Consider the following 6235-nt stretch of genomic DNA (forward strand, 5'->3'; position numbering starts at 1 on the left):
TTTCCAATCGAATCCCCCAGATTTTCCTCAGAAATATCGATAGGCACATCGGTGTCATCGTCTAGGTCCGTCCAAGCTTCATTCAGATCTCGTTGAATACGAGATGAAGACGCGGCCATGTTTCTGCTTTCCTGGGCGTAGCGGCCTGTTGCATGGTCTGAACCTACGATCACTGCTAAATCGTCCATTCGTTCTATTCGCTTACCACGTAATCTTTCTGCTCTCGGATGCGACTACATACAAGGAAAGGAGTTGGTAAGTAGATGATATTCGAATAGATATAAGTAAGAGAGATAATTTTAACAAATATACGTCATTGAAGTAAAATAGGTGTTGTGAACGATCCTAACCTTGAGGTACTCTTCCCAAACTTCGTCAGGTGCTGTGACAACCATTCGCTCACTGTCCCATCCAAAACCACTTGCGGCTAGCATATCCTTTATTTTGTTGTACACTTTCTTGTGATATCGCAATCGGTTTTGGATGTTTTGCCAGTTTAAAGAAATTTCAGTCCTCCTAGAAACCTCCTCAGCGGCCGCATGATATGCTTCTCTCTTAAATCCATTATCTGCCTTTCGGCCTAAAGCTATCTACTCAATCAAGATGTCGAACATTATTTGATCCATTGTTCTGGTCCACTTAATTTTTGCGGCTCGTGATAGAGGCTCAGCAAGTGATTTCACAGACTTCGCACGCGGAGAAGAACGTGTCGGACAAGCCGGAGTTCTCACTAGGGACGGCGTCAGTGTTGGTGTACTACTTATCCAATTGTCATACATTCCACCTAATTATATATGGACAAATGGTTATTAACAGAAAATAAATTAATATGTATAATTCTACTAGCAAATATATTCGACATGAAAACTAAATAACTGTACCAAGAAAATATGTTATATCAAAATGACTGAGTGCCAACTCGAATATAATTTCTTATACATGTATACAAAGTGGTTTAAATGTCTCTCTCATCAGTCACTGTATTTATGAAATAAAATTCTCTTATCTATTCTTACTATTTAGTTGGGAATTCGCCCACGTGCGCTCTGCAATCTGATCACGAGCTCTCATCCAGGCATCTTTCTCCCACTGGGTCACCTGAACTAGCCACTGCCGCTCATCCATTATTGATACCTCATTTGGTGTAGGATTACTCTCAGAGTCGCCCACAGATATACCAACATCCTGTAAATCTTGGTCCGTTTCGTCTTCCCGACGAATGAAATTATGTAGCACACAACATGCTACTATAAACTTGACTTGTGTTTCAAATGGATGTTGCGCGGCCGTCTTCAAAATAGGAAATCTGCCCTTCATTACATCGAAACAATGCTCAATTGCATTACGCAATTACGCATGTCGGTAGTTAAATAACTCCTTCATATTCATAGGTGCTCTCCCAGTTCGATACTCTTGCAGATGGTATCGAACACCGCGATAAGGCACCATGAAGCCAGGTGAGTGAGCGTATCCCGCGTCGACGATAAAATATTTTCCTACATTATGTTAAAGTTGTGGTTTTGGTATTAGTGTATTGAGAATGATGTTACGGTGGAAAACATTGCCAACTATTTGTGAAAATCGATTACCTTGTGGGATGAGTAGTGGATCATTACTTCGCGTCAAAGCATTATGTAGGACCCTTGCATCCGAAGCAGAACCCTCCCAACCAGCTAGCACGTATATAAATGTCATGTCAAAGGAACAAGCAGCAAGTATATTTTGAGACACGATACCCTTCCTGTTGCGAAAGCTTGGGTGCTGAGATGCTTCCACATGAGCGGGAATATGCGTTCCGTCAATTGCACCAACACAATCCTATCCGACATTATGTCGAATTTCATTCATAAGACAATATATAACACGTTAACTTATTTCAAAATAACAACGAAAGAGTCGTACATGAAAAATGGTACCTGAAAATAAGTGGCCCAGTAGGGATTTGATTGAATCTCAGCGGGGGTGTCAATACCGGCCTGCTTAACAAATTCAGGGTATAAAGACACTATTGCATCTAGCACACGGTGAAAGTGACGACTTACGGTTTCACCTGAACGTATGAACCTGTGTCCTATCACGCGATTACGCACGTTATGTCCAACTATATGTAGGAAGATGACTAGTTGTTCCTCAAGACTGACGTTACAAGTATCGCGAAGTTGTGTCCTCTCACGTAATATGTTACATAATCGGAAGAAACTTTCTCGTTTCATCCTCAACTGAGTAAGACAGTCCTTGTCATTTACATGAATGATAGAGTTGATAAATCTTGTCCTCTCGTCATGCCCTTGACGCGCCGGTTGTCTAAACATATAGTGACGACAATATTTTCCAACAGCATCAACGCATGCGGCCACCGCAAGAACCACAACAGAATCGGCCAAAGTGTTGTCATCACCGCTATCCATGATGTAAAGCTCACCTACACTTATGGATACAACATACTATAAAATCACCTCTGAAAACCATACTTGAATCTTCACTATCAACTATTTGATCAACTCACTATATCTGATTTTTTTTCACTATGACTAGTAGAAAAGAGTTGTAGCTCCTCCAAATTACTGTTTGTAGATAAATAGTGATCTATAGGACAACTATGTATGCACATGTCCACATATCAGATGTACATGATCATTTTGTGAAAAAATTGTTGTTGGATAAATGTGGAAAATGAAAAGGATACCACAATTGGCTAATGAGTTAGGACATACCTGTTGAATATTGAATATGACTGAAATAAATATAGAAGGTGAGACTTTCCGCCCAATTATGTGAAGAGTAGGATCTGCATGCAATTCATGGAAAATGAGTTTATTACCCTTTATACAAATGAACTTAAAGCAAACTGAATTTTGAGGCAAGTTGCAGTGGCCCAGGAGATATACACAAATGACATGAATAGCTTTTTACATTCCCAATGGGTGATGGCATACCCATTCAATTAGCTTCAGATGAAATGTTGCTGAGTTAAAAGCTACAAAGCTTGTAAGCAGTTCAGAATTTTCATTTGAACCTGCTTAGAAGTTAGCTAATTGAGCAAAAGATCACATATCCAAATCTGAGATTGTTGGGTAAATAGATATCCATTGCCAGCCCTACATGAGAGAAATTTCTATGATTGAAGAGGTGAACCCCAAGTACCACCAGGATATTCTGTCCCTCCAGACTGTAGACATTGCATACATGCATTATCCATCAGGGCTGTCCAAATAGTGGGCCTGACTGCCGACGAAGATAAGACTGTAAATCACACTGATTGGATGATCTTAACCATCTGATTTTGCACATTGAAATTGGAATACCAACCATCTTTTTAACCATCCATTTGATAGGCACCAATTGGACTTCAGGAGCCTAAAAACAATCCATATCCACATGTACAGTGGATTGGTTCATGATCTCTTAATATCAATCATGCATTAAGCTCACATCCTTGAACCTTCAATCATTAATAAAAGAAACTGCAATGGCATGTCCATCATACATTCTCTACAGCAATAACAACAACAACAACAACTCAATGGCATGTATATCATGCATTCGCTACTGTAACAACAACAACAACCAAATTGCTAGTAACAGAGAATTTCCATCCATAGACAAGGCACCAATTGGAGTGCGGCGAAAATTCCAATCTGGGCCTTATCTTGTAAGTGCGGAAACCCCATTTTGCATTGAGCGGAGTGGATAAAGTCCATCTAACCGGTCCAAATAGCAAGTGAGCTCAATTCTTCAAATGTTAAAATTGAGTACAATGGCCATTTGGGCTAACTGCCATTCCACTCTTCAAATCTTAAACATTCTCATCCCTTCCAATCTGCCCGGCCAAATGGGCCCGTGTTTGATCGGACTTCCCCCTCACAGAGAAAACTTCGATATCCGCAAGGTTGGGATGGATGATACGCAAGCACTTGGAAATTTCTTAGACATTGCCCACTTTAGTGGACCTTCATTGGATGGTTAGAATGAAACAAATCCAATTATCCCTATAATCATAAAACAGATGACGCTTGTTTCATAACAGAAATAAAAACAGCACCAACTCCTATAACCGCTTCCTAATGTGGAGGTGGTGTCAAAGATGGAGTCTTTCCTTGCAAGATTCTAATCAAGGACTCCCTGAGTGAAGAAGAGCACCATTGGATTGAAGTCACCAGCCCTGAAATATATCTAAAAAACTGTTTTCATGTATTTCATTAATTAAAACCAGCCTGCCATCTTTACAATTCAAAGTATGCTACATCTTATATAGAGCCATGACAATCTACAACCATAAAACTATGTCAACAGCCCTGCTTGTAGACATAAAAAATCGAAGGCTGAGATGTGTTTGTTCCACCGAGGCTTATAGACAAAAATAAAAAATAAAATGAAGGCTGAGACGTGTTTATCTAATAGGTTCTGCAAAAGACTACCATGGCAGTTTACATCGCAAGTGATGCAAACAGCACAAATTTTTGCTTTTAATTTCCATTATTCTTGAATAGTTGGATTGAAAGTAGGATTCTAAGACTTTTGTAATCTTGATTGGATGATTTAGATTTATTTCTTAATGATTTTCACCAGCGTACACAGTTTTCAGTCATTGATCTAGAACTTAGTTATAGCATTGCATATTGAGGCCAATCAAGTATGCATATTTGGGTCCTGTTAAGACTCAATCTAATAGGGTCTTGAAGAATGAAACTGATACATAACCCAAGTTAAAATCGTATTGCCACAATCAGGTCCAAGTTGTGCCCTAGGCCTGACCCACAAGAGCACTCAACCTAAAAAAGGAGACATAACCCCCATCCACCATCAAATTCACCATACCAAAATTGAGAAAACTATAACAAAGGCACTAAATGCCCTTTTTACTCCAAGATGATAATAACAATGTAAAGCAATGCAACCCAGTAAGGATACCCCAAAAGCAACTAAAAAACAAAAAGAATGCAAAGCAAAGGCAAGAACACCATCCAAATCCAAATGAAAATGAAAGCAAGGAAAAGAAAGTGGAGCAGAGATTCTTGCAAGAACACCATCCAGTCATGTAATGGAGAAGGAATGCAGGAATGGAGAAGGCATGGTGGGGCCCAAGTCTCAACCGCAACTCAGGTGATTCATCAGTTAGATATATTAGTTGTGTTTGTATGTGTGTTTTATTTTCAAGTCTTCGAAACGGTGTTATCCGAAATCAGATATGGTTGAGAGGAAAGCATCAGAAAGTAGGAAGATTATCAGCAAGGAGCAGGATAACAAGTCTAATCAATGCGATCAACATTGTTTTATGTGGGACCGAGACTGGATTGATCAAGGTGAGTTTATCTGATATGCATCTAGTGTTAGGCTATGTTTGGATGCTCTATCCAATTGAATTGCAATAACTAGTTCAATTACTGCATAAATCCAAGAATTAGATTTGTAAAGGAAAACTCAACATCTGAGGAAACTGTGGAAAAGAATAGGTTTTTTTTTTTCTTTTTTGTTTCTGTGATTTCTAAGCATACCATCTACATGCCACCACATATTTCAGTGTGGCAAACAGGCACAATATCCAAGCTGTCAATCAAGTGGGTCTCACCACATGGATGTTCTCACCCAAAAATAAATCCAGTGTGGCAAACAGGTGCAATCCCCAAGCTATCCATCAGATGGGTCTAACCCAAAAATAAAGCCAGTCCACTCAACTGGTGCATCATGATGTTAGAATCAGGTAGACAGGATAGAAAACTTCAACTAAGTTCGTTTCTCAGCTATTAGATCTCAAACCTCTATTTTCCAAGACCGCACACACATGTGGGTATGTACATGAACTGCCTCATTAAGACTTACAATTCAGCATTGGAACTAGTTATTGCAATTCAATTCAATAGTTCTTCCAAACACAGCCTTAAGGTTGACAACTACCTATGTAGTTTTTTTTTTTTTTGGAGGAGATTTTTCCCATAGACTACTTGTAAAGGGGGAAGAGAGAGAGAGAGAGAGAGAGAGAGAGAGAAAGTGAACATTTTCTTTTGTGACTAACATACTTCTTCTTATACATTAAGCAACCATCAAAAGAAGTTCCAACCACCAAACGTCACAAGCTGTTTTAATTGGAAAACTCATCAAATAACCCCAAACATCACAGAAAAAAAAAGAAAAAAAAGAAACACACACCTAAAAATCATCAAGTAACCAAATGACCTACCTGTTAGTCGTGTTTCACCCCGACCTAGAAGCAGTGAATTGATCTTTAAGTTAAACT

This window comes from Magnolia sinica, chromosome 12, assembly GCF_029962835.1.
Source record: "Magnolia sinica isolate HGM2019 chromosome 12, MsV1, whole genome shotgun sequence".
NCBI classification, from domain to species: Eukaryota; Viridiplantae; Streptophyta; class Magnoliopsida; order Magnoliales; family Magnoliaceae; genus Magnolia; species Magnolia sinica.